Source organism: Pinus tabuliformis, chromosome 5_2, assembly GCF_031772625.1.
Source record: "Pinus tabuliformis cultivar Carrire ecotype Pingquan chromosome 5_2, CPIR1, whole genome shotgun sequence".
Classification (NCBI taxonomy): domain Eukaryota; kingdom Viridiplantae; phylum Streptophyta; class Pinopsida; order Pinales; family Pinaceae; genus Pinus; species Pinus tabuliformis.
The window spans coordinates 1,091,835,108-1,091,858,412 of NC_142306.1; positions in this window are offsets into that span (position 1 = coordinate 1,091,835,108).

The following is a 23,305-nucleotide window of genomic DNA, read 5'->3' on the forward strand; positions in this document are numbered from 1 at the left end:
CTCCACAATGTCACTGATTAGTATATTTTGTGGTTCAGAGGTTTTATGATTCAATATCTTTAGAGGTATACACAGGTTGGGCTAAAGGAAGTAGTGTATACATGCAGGTTTTCTTCATTAAAGGAGTGTATAAACGCTGACACATGCCTTTTGAGGTAAGAGTTAGTTCTGGTTATTGATGCAATGTTCTGGGTTCGGATCTGTATAATGGTTATAATGATCTGTATGTTCTAGATGATTGGTTGAATTTGATTAATTTTGAATGTATGGTTGATTCAGTTGTGTGAGAGGTTCAATGATTTTTTGATTCAATTGTTTAGTGATTGTTTTGTATCATAGGTTTTAGTGATTTATTGATTCAGAGATTGATGATTGGGTTTTATTTATATCAAATATTGATGATTGAGTTTCAGTGATTGGTTGATACAGATGTATTTGATGGATGTATTCTAGTGGTGATTCACTTTGAGCTTCAATGTTACTAATGGGTCCAGTGTGAAAATTTGATGAAACGTGGCCTACATACAGTGTTGTTGTGTACCAGGAGTATCCAGTGTGAAAATTTATGAAACGTGGTCCCTGGAGGATACTGAGGGTTGGAGCCTTCAGTGAGGGAGTCGAAGCTTCCTACCAGTAGTGGTTGGTGATTTGATCAGGGGGTTGGAGTGCCTTTCCAGTAACAACTAGAGAACGAGTGAAGGTTGTAGCATTCTATAGGTTGGAGCCTTCGTACTAGTAAATATATAGGCTAGTACAAGAACTAGGGTGTTTTAGCTCCCTTCTAGAAGATGCTGGAGAACAAGAGAAGGTTGTAGCCTTCTGCAAGTGGGTGCCTGCGTACTGGTATGAGTCTACACTAGTACAATACATATTTTCTTATTATTAAAAGAAGACAGAGACGACAACATCAGGTGGTTTTCACCCACATTAGGTTTCCACCTTAAATCTTGGCGTTCATGTGTGTTGCTTATGTGTGATGGTTTATTCTATTATTACTGCACATGGTTACTATTTAATGTTTAGTAAAGTATTGATGCACTGATTAAAGATCAACACATGATGAATTAGCTGAACCATAAGTTCACTGGATATACGCTGGTTACCTTAAGAATAGTTGCATGCACATGTGAGTTTCCTTCACTGAAGTAGTGTATATAAATCTGATTATGGAAATGAAATAATTATTGATTTGTAAATATTGATTCACCCCCCTCTTAGAATTATTTCCAACACAAGTTGACTTTTTAAGTTTTTTTCCTAAAGCTTTAGAACACGATAAATTTCTCATACAATGTTGAATTAAGGTGATTCACGCATCATTGGAATCAGAATGGCAAGATCTATGATTTGGTGTTGGTTTCGATAGAATTTGAGCACTTTCATCTTGAGCAATTTTTTGTTTCCGAGATCATTCCTCCCCACTAGTAGGTTTTGGACCATCAAAAGTATTTTTTTACTCAAAAAGTAAGTGAGGGTACAAGTCCCTCACTTTCCTGATCTCTATCCATATTTCTTTTCTCCGATTGGTACCTTTGAGCCCCACTCGAACATACTCCACTTATCCTCTATGTGAAGTCCTAATCCTCCTGCCAAGAATTGAGTCTTCCTACAACTCCTTTAAATATTCAAGAGAAAAATATTCTATAGAAGGAATTTGAACATTTACTTCTTGATCATCAATCATTGGAAGTTCATACAATCTCAAGTTTTCCACATTCACAACAGAATAAATTTGCACGTGAGGTTGCAAAACTAATGAGAAATCATTGTACCAGTCTTCTCCAAGATTTTGAAAGGACTATATTTCATTGGCTTAAGCTTCTTACCTTCACCTTTTAATCTTTCCTTGCCGATGTACAATCAAAATTTATCTCCCACTTGGAAATATTTATTAACTTGACACTTATCATGTCTTGATTTGTATTTGGCTTTGCTTTTCTCCAGCTGTTCTTGTACCCTTTAATGCACTAGCCGAATTTGTTAAATGAAATGCTTGTATTTTTCCACATCACTATTTCCATCTATTGCAATACCTTTACCAAATATGAAATCCAAAGGAGACTTTGGAAAATAACCAAAACAAGCTTCAAATGGAGATACTTATGTAGATGAATGCTTAGCATGATTTTAGGCATGCTATATGTAATGAAATTATCATCCCAAAGTTTAGGATGCTTACCGTAATATCCTTCAAGGAGATGCACTATTGTTTGTTCACTACTTATGTCTATATGTATGTTTGTGGATGAAATTTTGTGCTCTTATTCAACTTTGTGTCCATGAGTTCCCATAAACTTGACCAAAAATTCTCGACAAAACAAGAATATTGATAAAAAATAATAGAAGTGGGTAACCCAAAGTGAACCCATACATTTGGGAAGAACATCTTTGTGGTATGTTCAGTTGTAACTTGTTTCTTACATGGCACGAACACACACATTGATCCACAACAACATATAGATAATCATGACCTTTCCTAGACATTGGTAGTCCCACAACAAAATCCATAGAAATACTTTCGCAAGGACGAGAAGGAATAGTAAGTGGAGTGTACAAACGCAATTTCCTATTACTTGGCTTGGTAGTATCACACATGGAGCATGCTTTCACATATATTGAAACAATTACATTCATGTGAGGCCAATAACAATACCTCTGAATTTAAGCAACTGTTTTTCCTACTCCAAAGTGGTCAGCAATAAGAGAAGTGTTGGATTCCATTATGACATTGATTTTTTCACAGTGTGGAACAAATAACTTGCCAAGATGATACAACAAAGTGTTATGAACATGATAATCCAACTCTTGAACGTGATTACCTTGACTCAAAGTTGCATAAACATCTTTAAAATCTTCATCTTGAGCATATTGTTCAATATAAATTTCATACATAATTAAGTTATGATTAAGAATAACAAATGCATTAACAATAGGACTAGATAACATATCTGCAACTTTTACTTTTCTTATACCTGATTATCAAATGAAATTTCTATAGGAATCTCATCCATCTGATGTCTAGCTTATTGTAGCTTGGTTTTCGATTGTAAATATTGCAAAGTTTGATGGTCAATATGAATATGGAATTTCTATAGGAATCTCATCCAACTGATGTCTAGCTTATTGTAGCTTGGTTTGCGATTGTAAATATTGCAAAGTTTGATGGTCAGTATGAATAATCATTTCTTTACCCATCAAATAATGCTTCCATTTCTTCACGCTTTCTACCAAAGCATACAAATCTGTATCATAAGTTGGATAATTAATTATTGCATTGGTAAAGGTTTCAAAATGATAACATATTGGCTTACCATGTTGCATCAAAACTACTCCCATAGCATACTTTCTTGCATTAGTTTGAATTTCAAATGTCTGCTTAAGATATGAAAGTGCTAGAACTGGCGTTGTACTAATTTTCTCTTTCAAAGTGTCAAAGGCTTTATGCTGCGTACCTCTGCACAAAAATTCTTGTTTCATAATTGTCAAAGCATGTAATGATGCTGCAACAAGTGAGAAGTTAGAGAAACAAATTCTCCAATATTGAGTTGCTCTCAAAGCTCCTAACTTTTGTTACATTACTTGGTTTAGGCCAATTCACAACGACATCAAATTTTGAGGGATCAATCTTCAATTCACCCCCTCCTACAATATGACCCAAATAAACAAAAGAGGCTTTCCCAAATTCACATTTAGATTGTTGAGAAATGTGGGGAATCAAAAGATAGATTATTTATCTACTTTGATAATTACTTGTGAGTGCCTTTTAAATTTTGATTATGATCTTCTCCTTCTTATGTTATTATTGTGTTCTTTTCATCAAGACAATTACCAATTCATGAATAATCAAGAGACAAGAGACACAATATTTAGGATGTCAACCAGCGCCAAAACCTCTCACTCTTTGAGAGGAAGACCCAAACAAATTGTTCTTCGATAACCTTCAATTGACGAATGCCAAGACCGTGACAAAGACCCTTGACACTAGATCCCTTCCAATACGAATTCACAAGCCTCCTCTTCACCCTTAGATCAATGCTACTCTTCTTCTTCCTCCTCTTCTCGACTTCCTTCATAATTTCAGCCTCTTATTGTAAGTGTGCAAATTTTTTATTCACAACAGGAACCCTAGATTAGTTTTTGATCCTTGAATAGTCTCCTTTTAGACAGAGACTCTTTTCACTTCTACTTGGATTTCTTTAGCGAAGTATTCAACCAATCTAAATCAACCTTATATGACTAAAACCTTCAGCCTTCTTCAAATCTGTAATATTATCACATGTGAAGGTAGTGTTACCTTTAGGGGGATTGACCTAGGTTCAGAGTTGTTTGTGCCAACCAACAAAACCTTAATTGCTGGCCCTTTCAGAAACAACCTGCATAGCACAGGCTACAATCTCACCCGAAGCAGTATTGGGGCATGCTAGAACTAAGTTTCAGCATCCAGGGACATGTGATAATTGTTTTTAAAGCTCCGACAATTTAGATTTGCCTTTGCATAGATCGGTGTCCTTCTAGGGCTAGTTATATGAAATGGGCTAAAATGGCTTCTAGACCTTCATGAAGGTCTACGATTAGTCTTTGTGGACCTTAAACATGTGATTTATCCACTTTCGCGCACCAATAAACAACCCTACACCTCCTTTCACGTAGATATATCCAATTTGTTAGAAAACATAGCATAATTAACTGTTAACTTTGCGAACACAAATAATTATTTGAAACATGTATAAATAAGATAGATTTAGAAGTTTTGTGCAACATTCATACATTATTTCATTGAAACATATAATTAAGAGACATAATATAACATAAACAGAAATGCTCAGATTGCACAATAATTCTTCAAAATCAATCTTTATTTATCTTCAATGTTTAGATTACAGACTCTTCCACCCCGTGCACTTAGATGCAGGGATCCACGCACTCATATGTGGACTTACCAAGGCCTCCTGTGCACTCAGTTGCAGGAGCCTTCCCCTTATCACCTAAGTATAGGAAGCAAAGCCTTCCTGCCTTAGCACTCACCCAAAACAGTCTCTATCTTGCCTTAGCTTACTTAGTTACCTCTTCTAGACTCACTATCACTCAAATATATAGCATTTTCAATACAATACCATGGTCTGCGAACCATGGGTGAGTCTCAAAACATATTTACTTCTCCAAAAAAGGGTCGAAGACCCCTTTGACTCCTATCTACCTACGCGCTCCACATCCACATTTCACGGAGACTTTACATCTTCTACAAAAAATTATACAAAACTTAGGTTAACTAACCCAAGGCTGACCTTAGGGACCCTAAGCCAATAGGACCCCAACACAAATACCATGACTTGTCCTCAAGTCACTCAGTTGGCGCCTCGATATTGCTGCAGAGACCACTGATCTCAACCTGTAACACTACAAATTTAATAGCACTATGTGCCATAGCCTATTGCACTTCTTCAACCAATTTTTCTATTATTGGGCCCTCCACTACTAGGTACATTGTCCTCTGTGTCTGTTGTAGCACCTTAATATTTTCATGAAGTGACAGAGTAAGATGACAAGCTTCCTCTAGCCATGGATAGAATCTTGCCTTAAGAAGGGCCTCTTTCCTCTGCAACTCTTCCACCTGTGCTTGCAGCTGCTTTCCTTCCTATAGATTTGTGAGGTGTTGTGCTGGTGCCAACTTGCGTGCAATCGATCGGACCTCATCATACTTCAGTTGTGTCTTGCGGACATCAGTGTTCAGCTTCTATAGGTTTGGGTCCTCCTGCAGATTTGTCCATAATTTCATTGCTGTGTCGAACATCGTTGTGCAGTCATTGACTGCGGTATGCAATGTGCCCATATTTTCCTTGATTACTACTCTGCACTACCCCCGAACCTCTGGTGAAGTCGTGGGATGCAACCTCAATTGTAGCTTTGCTATCTTCATCTAGAAATCAAAGGTAACCCTGCCAACCTCGTCCTTTGATGTGCGTATCGTGGTAGCCAATTTCCTTACTTTCGCTGAGGCTTCAGCATCCTATGGTATGTTCAATTTAGGTACTGACTTGCAGGCCTACTCAATTGCTATCTCTAGACTCTAGATTCGTGTCTACATATCCTCCTTTCCCTTCAGTGCCTGAGTTGTCTCCACAAAAATCTTTTCATTGTTGACCTTAAACCTCACTTATGATTGTGAGGGCACGCTACTCTCAAATCCTCAGTTTTGATCTAAAACCCCCTGATGCAGCGCATGGAGGGTCTGGAGTGGCAATGTGACCAAATTCAGCCCCATGGCTTTCACTATGTTGATGACAACATGATCCTCATCTGACTCTACGTGAATAGACCCTTTTGGAAATGGTATGACTCTGAGGTCCAGATTTTGTTCCAGCTCCGCTACTGTTCCACTTCCCTCTGTCATGCTTGCTTGCACACCGCTCTCTTTCCCAATGCCTGCTTGAATCCTAATATCCTGGTTCTGCAGCTCATGTAAATCCTTTTGGATGCTCCATAGTGTTTGCATTTACTGTTGCTCAAACTCTCACAACACCTCATTCATTCTCACCATGTCACCAATTTCATCGAGATCGCCTTCTGCCTGTTGGGTGTGGAGCCTGATTATCTTCTTTTTTTAGAGGTATCGCCACATTGGACCCTAGTTTATAATGTGGTGGAACCGCCACCCATAAAATATATGCTGCATGGGGAGTCCAGGGGGGGCGGGGGGATTGGGGACAACACCCCCGAAGTTAAAAATAGATGTAAAATTGACTTATAAAAGGTTGTAATTTCATAGTCAATCTGGACCGTTCATTAGGCGGATATCTGATGATAGAATTTATGTTTAATTTAGGGTTTTTTTCCCTAGAAGGAAACCCCTTGCTATATATGAGGGAATTGTATTTCATCTATGTAGATCTGTATTCTAAGCAAGAAGAGAGAGGAGACCGAGTGAGAGAGAAAAGGGAACTACAACAAATTTGTTGTAGGTTGTATCTCTTCAGTTTGTTAGATAATATAAAAGGAAGGACTGGCTATTTCTCCATGGATGTAGCCTGAATTGGGTGAACCGTGTATATCTGTGTCTCTCTTGTTTTATGCATTTTCTGTGTTTATATTTCTACAATATTTTATGTGTTCCATTGCTATGTAATATATAATTTCCTAACACTGCCAGCACCATCGAGTCAATGCGTGTCTGCTTATTAGACTTATTCTTTTTTCGCTGTCCACCCATCTATTCGTGCTTGCACCTCTTCAAGGTGAAAGGAGTGCTATTCGCCTTGTAGAATTCTTGCAGAAACTCTGATAGATCTAGAATTCTAGTTAAATTAAACACAAGTAATTTGTTGATATTCAAGAGAGGAGAGAAAGAATTTTCTCTATAGAAATAAATGTATTAAATTAATGAACAATAGTAATACATGAGCAACCAAACCTATAATCCCAAATGGAGGTGGTTATATAGAAATTGTCGAATCTAGAAAACTAGGAAAAACTAGTAAAAAAAACTAGAAGAGGCTAAGAAAAGCTAAAGGGAGGCCTAAAATAGCAACAATGACTCAAGAAAACCTATGCCAACTATCATCCACGAGGAAATCATGAGGAGGGGTGCATTTTCCAAGGAAGGAGACTTTAAAACATGCTAAAATGGTCCCGGGGACCAAATCCCTTGATTTAAGGGGGAATCTTCATGTGGGACGCCAATCCTCAAATAACTTAAGTGGATGAGGTGTGGTTAGGTGTGAACATGCACTTAGATGTCTAAATGGTTTAGGAAAGTTTTTGGACCAATATTTCCATAATATTAAGCCTTTAAAGGCAAAAAACAAGGGAAAGTTGGTCCACCGAGCTAGTTTACCAAAAACCAAGTGTGAACATGATTTTTAGTGCATGTGGCTAAGTCAAGGATACTTAGGCTCAAAAATTAATGTATATGTTAAGATTATATTCCAACACGCCCCCTTCATCCTAACTCACTTATATAAACTGAGTCTTGGCCAAGATGCCATGTTAGGTACTCAGGTACAATAAATAGAAGATCCTCATAAAATGAAGAAAGAGGTAAAACCTTGTGGGAAACTTCACCCCCCACCCCCCCCTCCCCCCCCCAATAGAAAAAAAGAGGAAAAAAGGGCTAAGTGGCTAGAAGGACCTATTCAGCTGTCTCCACCACTCCAAGCACAGCTCTCATTTCTGAAAATTTCTTTTCAGTGAAAGACTTGGTGAAGATGTCTGCAACCTGCTGCTCAGTGGGGTAGTACTGTAGCGATATGACTCGGTCACGGATCAGCTCATAGATGTAATGCATGTGAATATCGATGTGCTTGGTCCTCTGCCTCTGAAATGGATCAATAAATATCTAAATGGACCCTTGATTGTCACAAAATATGACAGTTGGAAGTGGATACTGAATACCAAACTCGGAGAGAAACCCTTGCAACCAAATAGCCTGTGTAGCTGCATTCATTACACCTAGATAAAGAAATCATGGATTGCTTCCTGCTAGAACAGAAAAAAGGCCCTAAACCAAAGCTAAAAACATAACCATACGTGGATTTGTGGTTTGTACCATCACCATCCCAATCAAAATCTGTGTACCCAATCAGTGAAAGTGGCAATTTGTAGCATAAAAGATACCAAAACTCGAAGTACCTTTCACATATCTAAGGATTCTCTTTGCAAATTTGCAGTGAATATCATGGGGCTTTTGCATATATCTAGAACAAACTCCTACTACAAAAGATATATCAGGTCGGGTGTGAGTAAGATATAACAAACTCCCAACCAACTGTCGATACATTGTACTGTCCACTAAAGGTGTAGTGCCCTCATCGTCAAATCTGATCCCCGAAAGAAGGGGAGATGTTGTTGGATTTCATTCTATCATCTAGCAGACAAGTAGATCTGATGCATACTTAGACTGTGCCATCTTGATCCTTGAAGTATACTGAGAAAATTCAAGACCAAGAAAGTAGTGCAACAGTCCCAAATATGTCATGGAAAATTGATCGTGCAATACTGATTTTGTCGAATCAATAGCTGAGGTAAGGTTCCCTGTCATCAGTAAATAATCTAAAAAAAGTACTATCGGAAAAAGGGAATCATCATGTTACAACAAATAAACATTCGGATCAGATTTGCATCGAATGAATCCAATGGAGAGCAGGAAAGAATCCATGTTTGCATACCAGGCTCTGGGAGCCTGTTTTAGGCCATACACAGATTTCTTTAATCTACAAACGAGGGAAGAGTTATGAATGTATCCCTATGGCTGATCCATATATATCTCCTCCTTGATATCTCCATGAAGAAATTCACTCTTCACATCCATGTGATGAACTTCCCATCTGCGAGAAGCAGCAATGGATAAAACTAGTCAAATGGAGTCCATTTCTGCAACAGGTGAAAATGTCTCTGTGTAGTATATGCCATGTACCTGTGAGTATCCTTTTGTAACAAGTCAAGATTTGTACTTTCTGATCTCACCATTTGCAGCAATATTTTTTCGATAGATCCATTGGCATCGAACAAGCTTTCTTCCTTTTAGAAGTGGAACTAAGTCCCATGTGTTGTTTTCCATGAGATCAGAGTACTCTTCATCCATGGCAGCCTCCCAAAGCGGGTTTCTAGCAGCCTTAGAGTGTGACTGTGGATCTGAACCAAGTTTCATATAGAAATTTATGGGAAGCAATGGTTTGGTGGTAGTCAGGGCTTGAGGAGCCCCAAAAAACTATGATCTAGTCCTTCTCGCATCCGCAGGATCACCGACTAGTTCGCTGCCATCTTGCAAGGTTTTCTCTGCCCAAGTTAGCAGCTGAGTTGGAGCAGCCATGACCTGATCCTCATCCTTTGAATCAGACCCAAGAGGCTTTCTTATGGCTGCTCTAAAGTGCTCGATGAAGTTTCAGGCTCCTCCTCATTAGTGGCAACAAGCAATTCCTCGGCAGGTTCTGCTGAAAAATCATGCAGTGATTCTTCTTCAAACTTCACACTTTGACCTACAAGGAACTTTTCAATGTGAGAGTCCAACAATCTATATCCTTTGATACTGTTAGGATTTCCAAAAAAGGTACATTCAACACTTTGAGGCTCCAAATCCTTCCTCTTATCGATCTGAATGTAAGCCCATGCTCGTGAACCAAAAATGTGAAAGTGCGACACTTTCGGTTTCTTGCTAGTCCAACATTCAAATGGAGTGGTGCCTTTGAGTGCTTTGTGAGGAATACGGTTCTGAATGTATGCTACACAATTAATAGCTTCAACCCATAGCTTAGGAGCTAATTATTTGGACTGTAGCATACAATTGGCCATCTCTTTTAACGATCGGTTTTCCTCTCCACGACACCATTCTGCTGTGGTGTATATGGCACTGTGTGTTGTAGCTGTATACCTGCATCAATACAAAGTTGCTGCACATATTTGTTGACATACTCCCCACCATTATCAGTATGGAGTATCTTAATCTTACACCCAGACTCATTCTCAGCAAGTGCTTTAAATTCTCTAAGGCATTTAAATACTTCCGATTTAATTTTAGAAAAAATACCCAAGTAAAGCGAGAGAAATCATCTATGAAGGTGAGTACATATTGAGCCTTATTCATTGAAGGCTGTGGAAATGGGCCTGTGATGTCACTATGAATCAGCCCAAGAAGCGAAGAAGCTCTCTTTGCCTTCCCTTTGTCAAACTTTTTCTCTGGATGCTTGCCAAGAATGCATCCTTGACATACACTGCATGTGAATTTAATAGTGGTCAATCCTTCTACCATGTTTTCCTTGCTGAGTTGATGCAAGAACTTATAGTTTAGATGGCCAAATATTTCATGCCATATGTTGCTGATATCATTAGATTGTGGCAGGAATATATTGCTAATAGATTTAGGAACAAAGTGGGAGAAGAAATAGAAATGAGAACCATGATCTGCAATTCCATGTGCAAGCTGTGAGCTTGTGGAAATGTCGGTAATCACTGCGGAGTCTGGAGTGAACTCCACCTTCCTTCCAGAGCTAGAACGAGTGATGTTATATATCGAGAGAATATTTTTGGACAATGAGGGAACATGAAGCACATTTTTGAAGTAGCCCCCTTCAAGTTCTACAATTACTTCTTCGCACACCTTTGCGGGTGTGGCATATCCCAAGTAAATTGGGGATCTGGTGCTTTCTTTGATGGAGGGAAATTCCTCTTTTGATGCGGCCATATGGTTCGGTGCACCTGAATCAAGGATCCAAGCTGATGGAGTGGATGTTACAGCCATTAAAGCATGACCATCTCGTGCTCTCCCTCTCCCATCTCCCATTCTGTTATCATCCTTCTTCTTTGCATTCTCGGGCCTATTGAGATTGTGTTGCTACAATTGCTTAGCCATCTCACCGGTTGTTTTCCTCATGAAATTTTATTCAGGATGAAAACCTTTGGAACAGTAGCTACAAAGTGTTATTTCCTTCTTCTTCTTACCCTAAGGCAAAGAAGAGCTCTCTGAATATTGTACGGGTCTCTCCTTCTTCGATTCATTAAATTTACCCTTCCCTTTTTGCTTGTCTCTTCCACTGCTCTTTGGAGAATCAATAGCCGCAAGTGCTTGGTTCTTTGAATGCTTGATGGCACCCGTTTGGACTAAATTAGATTTCTCTTGAGTCAATTCTGCAATGAAGTCATTCAATGGACGCATTTTCCATTTTTCCTAATTCAATTTAGATGCTTGAAAAGACGATACAAATATGGAATATTCAGGGCCTAATTTTGAGAGAATCTAAAGGATGAGTGATATTCCTCTTTCTTGACTCCACATGCATCAAGTTCAACGAGGAGGGATTTAAAATTGTTGAAGTATTCTTGAAGGTTTCTGAAATGAGTTGGATTGAGGGATATGAATTCATTCTCCAGTTGATGCACTCTCATTTCATCCTGTTTGCCAAATAGCCCTTCCAGTGTGGTCCAGACCGCATCGGGAGTAGTGGCTCTGCTGACATGAAAGTGGAGTTATCTAGAAATTGATAGGAATATCAGCCCAATTGCTTCATGTAATTTGTTGAAATACTTGATCTTCTCTGCTGCAGAAGTCAATTCAGTCTTTGTTCCCATTGTTACCCTGTAAATCCCTTTGCTTCAGAGGAGCAGAGTGATCTCTGTCTTCCATTCAAGGTAATTGAAAGGATTTAGAATGAGTTTTGTGGGCTAAGAGAGATAATCCATTTCTGCTTGCTGCACCTCCTGATGATGTATACCTACAAATAAAACTGTGTGCACTCCACTAGATTCAAACAAGCTCTCATACCATGTAGAATTCTTGCAGAAACTCCGATAGATCTAGAATTCTAGATAAATTAAACACAAGTAATTTGCTGATATTCAAGAGAGGAGAGAAATAATTTGCTCCATAAAAATAAATATATTAAATTAATGAACAATATCAATACATGAGAAACCAAACCTCTAATCCCAATGGGAGGTGGTTATATAGAAATTGCCAAATCTAGAAAGCTAGGAAAAAGCTAGTAAAAAAACTAGAAAAGGCTAAGAAAAGCTAAAGGGAGGCCTAAAATAGTAGCAATGACTCAAGAAAACATATGCCAACTATCATCCACGAGGAAAGCATGAGGAGGGGCGCATTTCCTAAATAAGGCAACTTTAAAACATACTAAAATGGTCCGGGGGACGAAATCCCTTGATTTAAGGGGGAATTTTCATGCGGGGCATCAATCCTCAAATAACTCAAGTGGGTGAGGTGTGGTTAGGTGTGAAAATGAACATAGATTTCTAAATGGCTTAGGAAAGTGGTTGGACCAATATTTCCATAATATTAAGCCTTTAAAGTAAAAAAACAAGGGAAAGTTGGTCCACCGAGCTAGTTTACCAAAAACAAAGTGTGAACATGATTTTTAGTGCATGTGGCTAAGTCAAGGATAGTTAAGCTAAAAAATAAATGTAAATGTTAGGATTATATTCCACTCACCACCACCTCCTTCATGTTCTGACAGCTCTTGCTCATCTGTGTGCTACTTTGAGCATTCTTCTGTATCCTGACATTTTTTTTCTACCTGCTCTTTGGAAACGCACTATTTTTCCACCCGTTGTTCCTCTAGATTTGCCTCAGTAGCAACTTCCTTTTTCTTATACTCAGTGAGAGCTCACATGACCTTCTGAGCAACTTCCTTATGCTTCTACACAGTAGAACTCTCTGTCCCTTTTCTTGTTCACACATCAAGCCCCATGGGTTCGCACCACTCTACTGTCCAATACCCCACGATCTCCTACACGTCCGTCTCAGATACCAAATAGGGAAACTTGTGCCATATTGTCTTTGGGTCCTTTCGCACTTAGATTGACACATTATGGGAATTTTCCTTGAACTCCACGTAGGTCGTCAATTGCAAGAACAAGGTTGGGGACAACCTTGGCCTCTGATTGATAACCATTCGAAGGTCCATCTCCATCGGGATCAAGAAAATTTTTGACTCCTTGATTCTTGCCAGATCCTTTGTAGACCACAACGAGGTGAAACGTGCTACCTCAGGTAAATATTCCTTGTGTCGGGGGAACTCACTGTCCTCTGGAAATGATCAAGCTACTAAAAAATAGATAATAAAATCCATGCATAATGGAATGACTTGCTCTCCTCCTTAGCTTCCTGATAGTTTGCGAGGAACTCCTTGCATAGATATTTTTCCTAGTTTTCTTGCACTCCCTTCACACATTGGGTTGCTAGTGACACTACCAACACTGGAACCTCATCTGCGCGACACTTCCTCATGATTTTTCCCGCAATAATATGGGTAGTGAACTACACTGCTTGATGATGAATAGAGCAGATAGAGTATATGTGTGACTTATTAACAAGACCATACACAATATTCATCTTATCTGATAATTTTTTTCCCCACTTTTCCCTCCAAACTCCTTGGCAGGGTTCGTTCCTTTGTAAGGCAGATTTGTTATCCGATGGATTAAAATGTTTGTAATTGGGATGGGCTCCCCAAGCCATAGAAACCCATCGTGCACAGTGCGAGGAGCTGGCACACACACACACCGTGTTGATAGTTGATTGAAGATAATGTAACACATAGGGCATGTGTAGCAGCCCAACCTACTCAACACCTCTAACCCACTTCATGGGCTCTAATCACGTAACCCTAGTCTCCTCATAGTATATTTTTGTGATATACTTGTTGGTCACCAAATGTGGGAACCTCTCATGGTCCGTGAGGTCCCAATCCTCAATTTTTGGCACTAGAATGCACGCTAATGTAGTACCTTTAGATTCCACCTATTCAGGTAACAGGGGTGTCAAAACTGTGAATTTCCCAGAATCTGGGTCCTTGGTAACTTTGGTTCTTCTCTTCCGTAGAGGGATATACTCGGGAAGCCATGAGATAGGCTCTACCTCTTCGGCATCCAATTCCTCTACACTTTGATATTCGTTGTCCTCTAAATCAACCACTTTCTCTGACTGTTTGTCCTTTTTCTCCTTTTGTCGCACCTCCGATTCTTCCTCAGTGACATTGTCACCGGCATTGGCTTCTTCTGATTTTGTTTGGTAGTAGATTGCTTTTCTCTTTCTGCGAATTTCTTCAACCTTAGCGACCTCAACGTGGTAGGCATAGGGGTTGTAGATTCCATACTTGAACTGTCAGGGCCTGACGTGTCAGACACAAAAACTTTGAAACTTACGGATTCGACAGGGTTTGTAGTAGTCATTCATTTATTAAATAGATCTTGGGCTACTCTAGTGTAGTTTGCAAAAGAGGGGCATGTCACAAATTCTTCCAAGAATTGACAATTCATAAGCTTCCAACAACAAGGCACCCAAACAAATCTCAGAACTCAAAGTGTTCTTCGGTGGACCAACACTCGTAATTTATAAGAAGTTTTGAATTGAAATCTGACTGTTCCCACCAAATTCTGATAATAAGTGCATCTTTGGTGGCATATATCCAAATATTTTTTCCATAAATAATGCTTACGCAGTCCTCTTAATGGAGTTTTGGCCACCAAATCATGAATAGTAACCTCAACGACTACTTTTGGACCCCTTTGCGTGACACCATCCTCCATGGCGCAACTCATCTAGCACAACTCCACCTGTCATGCCCCTGTCATCCATGACGTAGCCTGCCTACCACATATTTTACTTAGTTGGGTAGCATAGTTTATAGTCCCAAAATCCCTTGCAACTACCTATATTACTAAGAATGTCGTGCTTTCATATAGTCATTGGATAGGGGCATCATCTCTTGTGTACAACTTCAACCTACTTTCGTTTAGTTTTCCAGGGAATCATTCCCCATTCAGCTTCGCAAGCTGAATTGTGCCACCATCCGTGATTTCCTTAATAACATACAATGCCAACCAGTGCATTTGAGACTTTCCTGGGAACTTCGTAAACTTGTTGTCATACAATAACACTAAATCATTTACCTTGAATGTGCACAGCTTAATATGTTGAACATGCCATGATTTCTTGCATTCCTTTTGCACTTGCTGGTGAAATCCTCCAAGGAAGCAGTCTTCTTCTAACTCCATGACCTGTTTGAGCCATTCCTCCAGTGTATCGAGGTCTTCCATCTTAGTCAAGGCTGCAATTCATAAACTTGGCACAACATACTCCATCTGCATTACTACTTCATATAAGACCATAACACCACAGGTACATGAATGTCCCAATCATTTCGTTACGCATTGCATATATTCATCAATGCATGCTTCAAAATTTTGTTAAAAGATTCCATCATTTTGTTCGCTTGTGGGAAATAGGGCATGCTGTTATGATGATACACCTGGAATGTTGGCATTATGATTCAAGTGTTTTCCTTGATGGCAACTCACTCAGAGGTTGGTACAGGTGCTCAGAGGTTGGTACAAGTAATCAGAGGACAAATCTTAGTACAGCATGCCAAGAAAGTTCATATACGCAGGTTCTCTATATATCAAGTCGCGTGTACACACTGGTTGGCTTCAGTAAAAGCGCGTGTATGTGGAAAACTTCTCTTTGGTCCACGGCGGTTATTCCTTGGAAGTTGTGCCTATGATTTTGGACCTTGGTGTCTCGACGAACGTGTTGATCCCTAGTTTTGAAGATGATGGTATTGGATTTCTATGGTTTTGGCTCTTGGTATTGAACAAGGCCTAAGGCTATATAAGGAGAAGGAAATCATTAGGCAAGTGTATCTGAAAAAGTCTTGAATATCTGATGAAGTATTAGATCCAGTATGCAGGTTATTGGTTAATGAGGTATTGCTTGATCTGAGCTAAGGAGAGATCTCACCGGTTGATGGAGAACTAGATCTAAGGAGAGATCGGGATCAAATGGTTTGAAATGAACTATCTTTATATGGTTGGTTATGTGTATTTCTAGATTTGCATAGTGACGCACTGTTATGTTCTGGGTATAACTGAAATCTGGTACAGCTGCAAGTTATGAAAAATTATTTTTAGATCTGTACGCAGGTTGTCTTTGGTAAAACCGCGTGTATACGCGGGTTGCCTTCATTATAGTAGCGTATATCTTTTGGAGCTTGATTTTTGGGTTGCAGCTGGATCTGACTGTTATTGCAGAGTTCTGTAGTCTGCTCTGTGTTCTGGTGACTGGGTTTGACAGGGTTTCAGTGGTTCAGTAATTCAAAGATTGATGATGCTAGTATTGGTTGTTTCATGATTTGTGAATGAATCATGGTCTTCAGATTGTAATGTTGTGCTTCAGGAGTATCCAGTCTGAAAATTGATGAAAAGTGGTACCTGAAGGAAAGAAGATTGTAGGCCAGCACCTACGTACTAGTATCTTAGCTAGTACAAGAGCAAAGGGGGTTGGAGCTCCCTTCCAAAGAAGTTTGGAGAACGAGAGAAGGTTGAAGCCTTCTGCAGGTTGTAGCCTACATATTGGTATAAGGCTGCACCAGTACAAAATATTGTAAACTAAAGTTCTTATTAAAGAAAGATAGAGACGACTTGCAGCAGGTGGTTTTCACCCACATTGGGTTTCCACCTTATATCATGGTGTTCATGTGTGTGGCTTTTGTGTGATGATCTGTTCTGCTATACTGCATCTGTTTACTCTTAATATGATGAACAATGTCCTGATGCATTTAACTGGAGATAAACTAACTGAATTATAAGATTTATGGTTATACGCTGGTTTCTTTAGACACAGTAGCGTGTACACGCTGATTCACTTAACTGAAGTAGCGTATATGTTTCTGAGAATTGAAAAAGTTTTATTGATCTGATAACACTGATTCACCCCCCCCTCTCAGTATTATTTCCAACAATTGGTATCAGAGCAGGTCCTTCAGAGAAGCTTGATCGCTTGAAGGTAGATCGTTCATCATGAGCAACTACGAGAGAGAAGCATCAATCAGGCCACCGGTTTTTGATGGGACAAACTTCAATTATTGGAAGGTAAGAGTTACTGCCTATATTCAATCTCTTGGTACAGAAGTCTGGGACATCGTAGAGACAGGCTACACTTTTCCTTCAGCTACTCCTACAGATGCAGCCGAGAAAAAGAAATATGAAACAAATGCGAAAGCAGTCAATACTCTATTGGGATGTATATCTCAATCAGAATTCATGAAGGTAATGCACTATAAATCTGCAAAAGAAATATGGGACAAAATTGTCACGAGCTATGAAGGAGACGAACAGGTAAAGCGTGCTAAACTTCAAACTCTCAGGATTAAGTATGAGACTCTCAGAATGTATAATGATGAAAGTGTGGCTAACTATTTCCTTAGGGTTGATGAGATTGTTAATTGCATGAAAAACTTGGGTGAAGAAATAAAAGAGGCTATTGTGGTTGAAAAGGTTCTAAGATCTTTGTCCCCCAAGTTTGAATCTAAAGTGTCTGCCATAGAAGAAAAGGAAAATCTGCAAATTCTTACTATGTCTCAGCTTCACGGGATTCTAACCGCTTATGAAATGAGAAAGGGAGGTCCATCAGACAGAAGAGAAGCTACCTTCAAGGCTTCAGGCAAAGGATAGTATTATGAAGCAAGTCACGTGCCAGAAGATGAAGAAGAGGAATCAAATTTTGTCAGAAATCTTCAAAGGGGTTCTGGAAGGTTCAGAGGTAAGTTACCGTTTAAATGCTTTACTTGTGGAAGAGTAGGTCATTATGCTGCCAGATGTCCTCACAAAAACAAGAATGACAAGGGAAAGGAACCTGTTAAATGGAACAAGAAACAAAATGAAAAGAAGAAAAGCTATTACACTCATGAAGATAGTGATGGTCTTTCAAATAGTGATGAAGATGAACAAGGTAATAGATATAAATTGTTAATGGCTTTTGAAGATGATGACTATATGGATGCTATAGATGTAGAAGGCTTTTATGAAGAGATGAAAGATCTCAAAGTTTGCTTAGAAGAGAAGAGTGCTATTATTGATTCTCTACAATGTCAACTAGCTGAAAAGGAAAAACATCTTGAAAAATTGGAATGTGAGATTGTCTGTCTTAGAAAGGAGATTGAGAAAACAAAAGCGATTAATCTTAAATTTGTTAAAGGATCTGAAACCTTGGATGAGATTATCAATGTGCAGCGATCTCCTCTGATCAAGACAGGTCTTGGATATAATGGAGAAACATCTCAAGCCTCTACCTCTAAAAGCTATCTTGATGCAGCAAGGAGAAGCGAGCAAAGGCCGAATAAAAGTCATCAGGTGAAGCAGGGACAGTTTACCTCAAGAACAAATAAAGACCATCAAGAAATTCAGGGACAAACTGCCTTAAGGACAAACAAAAGCTACAATCAGCCCCAGGTAAAATCTTCCCAATTTGCTCCAAGAATGAATGTGAATAGAAGCTACAATTGGTTGGATGATAGATCTGATTATCGCAGAAGTTTCTTTAATGGCCAATGCTTTTCTTTCCATAACTTCGGTCACAAAGCAGCTCAATGTGTTGCCTACAAGACAATCATGACTAAAGAAGCTCAAAAGCAAGGCAGAATGACTGGAACCATGAAAAGGACTTATAACAACTTTTCGGTTCTTGAAAATGAAGTTGAATGCTCTATTTGTAATAACCTTGGTCATGAAGACTCTGAATGCAGGAGCAGGTTCCGGAAGACAACTCAGAAGGAACAAACCTCAAATGTCAGAACATGGAGAATAAAGGAACCACAACCAGAAAGATGTGGGATAGCCTTTTATGCAGAAGGTCAAGAAAGTCTATGGTACATTGACAGCGGATGTTCGAAGCATATGACAGGGGATAAAGAAAAGCTTGAGTCATATACCGCATTAGAAAAGGGGAAGAAAGTTTCTTTTGGAAACGATATCTCTGCAGCTATAAAAGGAAAAGGTGTTGCTCCATTGAAAGAGAAGGTCAAAGCTGGAAATGTTTTGTATGTTGATGGACTGAAGCATAATCTTCTGAGTGTCAGTCAGATGTGCAATCAAGGAACAGAAGTAATATTTAGATCAAACGGATGTTGTGTTCGTGATCTTGATACAGGTAAAACAATGATCAAAGGAAGAAGGACTCCAAATAATCTATACATATTTGAAGAAGGACCACAACAATGCTATTTGAGCAAGGATGATGAACACTGGCTATGGCATCGAAGGTTGGGGCATCTAAGCTTTTCAAAAATAAGGAAAGCATGCAAATATCAGGCTGTTCGTGGTCTTCCAGATATTAAAATTCCAGACAACACTATATGCAAATCTTGTCAATTTGGAAAGCAAACCAGAACTAACTTTCCAGAGAAGGAAGGATCAGCCAGCATACCTCTTGAGCTAGTCCATACAGATGCATGTGGTCCATTTAGGAAAAGGAAACCTCGAGGAGAAGAATATTTGATATTATTCATTGACGATTTCTCCAGGTTTGTCTGGTTAGGGCTTATGAAGAACAAGGATGAAGCATTCGAAAAATTCAAATCCTTCAAAGCCTTGGTTGAAAATGAATCAGGACACAAAATTAAGTGCCTTAGATCTGACAGAGGTGGGGAGTTTACCTCAAACGAATTTTTCGATTTCTGTTAAGAACATGGGATAAGAAGAGAATTCTCTACAGCTAGAACTCCTCAGCAAAATGGGGTTGTGGAAAGAATGAACCGAACAATACAACAAATGGCTCGTGCTATGCTTGATGAATCAGGTACTCCCGCAACCTTCTGGGGTGAGGCTGCACATGCTGCGGTTATTATTCTTAACAAAACAAATGTCCGAGTAAACAGCACTCAAACACCTCATGAGCTCTGGAGTGGTGAGACTCCTTCGGTGAAGCATTTCAAAATCTTTGGGAGCAAGTGTTATATTAAGAATACTAATGAGCAACTTGGAAAACTTGAACCAAGAGCAGATGAAGGCATTCTTCTTGGTTACTCTCCACATAGCAAAGCATACAAGTGCTACAACAAAAGACTTGGCAGAATTGTTGACAGCATTGATGTAGTGGTTGATGAGAAGGGATATATTCCTAGGCAAGTTCATCATGAAGACATTGAAGAAGATGAAGGCTACCCTCAAAGGCAGAATGATGAAGAAGAAGAATCTCAAGAAGAAGAAGAACCTCAAGAAGAACCAGAGGAGCAGACAAGAATAGAAGAAAAGACTCCATCCAGATATGTTCAAAAGAATCATCCAGAATCTCAGATTGTGGGGCAGAAAGAAGCAGGAATACAAACAAGAAGAAGAATTGCAGAAGCTTCAAGCTATTTGGCATTACTCTCTTCTACTGAACCACAAAATGTGAAAGAGGCATGCAAAGATGAATGTTGGGTCAAAGCAATGGATGAAGAACTTGAACAGATTGAAAAGAACAATACTTGGGAATTGGTTCCTAGACCAAAAGATAAAAATGTCATAGGGACTAAATGGGTCTTCAAAAGTAAATTGAATGAAAATGGAGAAGTAATTAGAAACAAGGCCAGACTTGTTTGTAAAGGGTATGCGCAGCAAGAAGGAATAGATTTTGAAGAGACCTTTGCTCCTGTTGCAAGACTTGAGGCCATCCGAATGTTCCTTGCTCTCTCAAGCTTTCAAAACTTCAAGGTATTTCAAATGGACGTGAAATCAGCCTTTCTGAATGGAGACTTAGAAGAAGAAGTATATATTGAACAACCAAATGGTTTCATTCTTGGGAATGATCCAAACCTGGTATGTAGATTGAAAAAGGATCTCTATGGTCTCAAACAAGCTCCAAGGGCTTGGTACTATAGGTTGGACAAATATCTTCACCAACAAGGCTTTTCAAAAGGATCAGCAGATAGCAACCTCTATATAAAAGTTGAAAATAACAAATTGCTAATACTTGTTGTTTATGTGGATGATATTATCTTTGGCAGCAATGAAGAGACTATGAGTCAAAACTTTGCCTTGGTTATGCAGAAAGAATTCGAAATGTCATTACTTGGAGAATTGACATACTTCCTTGGATTGCAAATCCAACAAAATGAAGGAGGCATCTTCTTGTCTCAAACCAAGTACCTCAAGCAGATCCTGAAGAAGTATGGCATGGAAGAGTCAAAGCCAGTATGTACACCCATGGTTACAGGATGCAGCCTCAGTGCAAATGATGAATCAGCAGCAGTTCATCAACCAACTTATAGATCCATGATTGGGAGTTTGCTTTATTTGACAGGTACCCGACCAGATATTATGCATGCAGTAGGAATTGTTGGAAGATTTCAAGCCAACCCAAAGGAAACTCATCTTCAGGCAGTCAAAAGAATCTTCAAGTATCTTCAAGGGACCCAAAACTATGGCTTATGGTATCCTAGAGATACAGATCTCACTCTTCATGCTTACACAGATGCAGATTGGGCCGGAAGTGTGGATGATAGGGAAAGCACAAGTGGTGGTGCTTTCTTCATGGGTTCCAGATTAGTATCCTGGTTCAGCAAGAAACAGAGTTCGATTGCCTTATCTACAACTGAAGTAGAATATGTGGCTGCTGCATCTTGTTGCACACAACTTCTTTGGATGATGCAGACCTTGCAGGATTTTCAAATCACTTGCACTCCACCAGTCTCTATCCTATGTGATAATACAAGTGCAATCAGCATTTCAAAGAATCCAGTCATGCACTCAAAGACCAAGCACATACCAATCAAGTACCATTTTCTTCGGGAACAAGTGCTTGAGCAGAAGATCAAACTGGAGTATGTTCCTTCTAAGGAACAAGTTGCTGATATTCTCACAAAACCACTGCCCAGGGAAACTTTTGAATATCTCAGACAAAAGCTGGGAGTATTTGATGCTTCATCCTGCTGTTGAAGCTTATCTGTTCTACAGAAAAGTTGGTATACGCAAGTTACGTAAGGGATATACGCGTATATACGCCGAATTATGCTGGGAAAGTCGCGTATATGGTGTACGCATGTTGCAGAAAGCATATCCGCGTGCATACGCCATTTTCTGCAGAGGAAGTCGCGTATATGGAGTTCTGAACAGCAAGGGCAGACTCCGGTCAGAGAAGGTCTGAGATGGGTATGCCAGAATTCTTCAGGCACAGGTTCAGGGGGAGCAGATTAAAGTCTCATAAAGCATTGTTGGCATTTAGATGCTTTTGGTTCTAGTACACAACTGTTGTTGGTTTCAGGAGAAGGAGCTCAGAAGAAAATCTTGGTTGCTGATCTAAAAGATGTGTATCAGATGCTGCTTGTGACTTTCATAAGTCTTGGTCTAGATTTGTTGTCTCTATGTCATGTATCTCTTCTGTGATATCTCTTTTATGGTGTCAAGGTCATGTAACGGCCTATGTTGGTTTCCCCACTATGCCTGGGATGAATGATTTAATATAATTGGTTGTTTCTGATGTATCCCCTCTTGGTTGGGAGTATGGATGTATGTATTGAGTCTTTTGGTAATAGGAAGGTCCCTTATGGTGTATAAGTCTTGGTTCCTTTGAAGAACATCTTTTGCAGATCTTGCCTACAGTCAGAGGAAGCATGTTTCAGCACAGCCAAGCAAAGATATCAGCATGTACTCAGGGGGAGCACAGCCCTTTGCCCTTGATGTCAAAGGGGGAGAGTGACTTGGTGTGGTGGTTGCCATCAAGTCCAAAGGGGGAGATTGTTGGCATTATGATTCAAGTGTTGTCCTTGATGGAAACTCACTCAGAGGTTGGTACAGGTGCTCAGAGGTTGGTACAAGTAATCAGAGGACAGATCTTAGTACAGCATGCCAAGAAAGTTCATATACGCAGGTTCTCTATATATCAAGTTGCGTGTACACGCTGGTTGGATTCAGTAAAAGTGCGTGTATGTGGAAAACTTCTCTTTGGTCCACGGCGGTTATTCCTTGGAAGTTGTGCCTATGATTTTGGACCTTGGTGTCTCGACGAACGTGTTGATCCCTAGTTTTGAAGATGATGGTATTGGATTTCTAT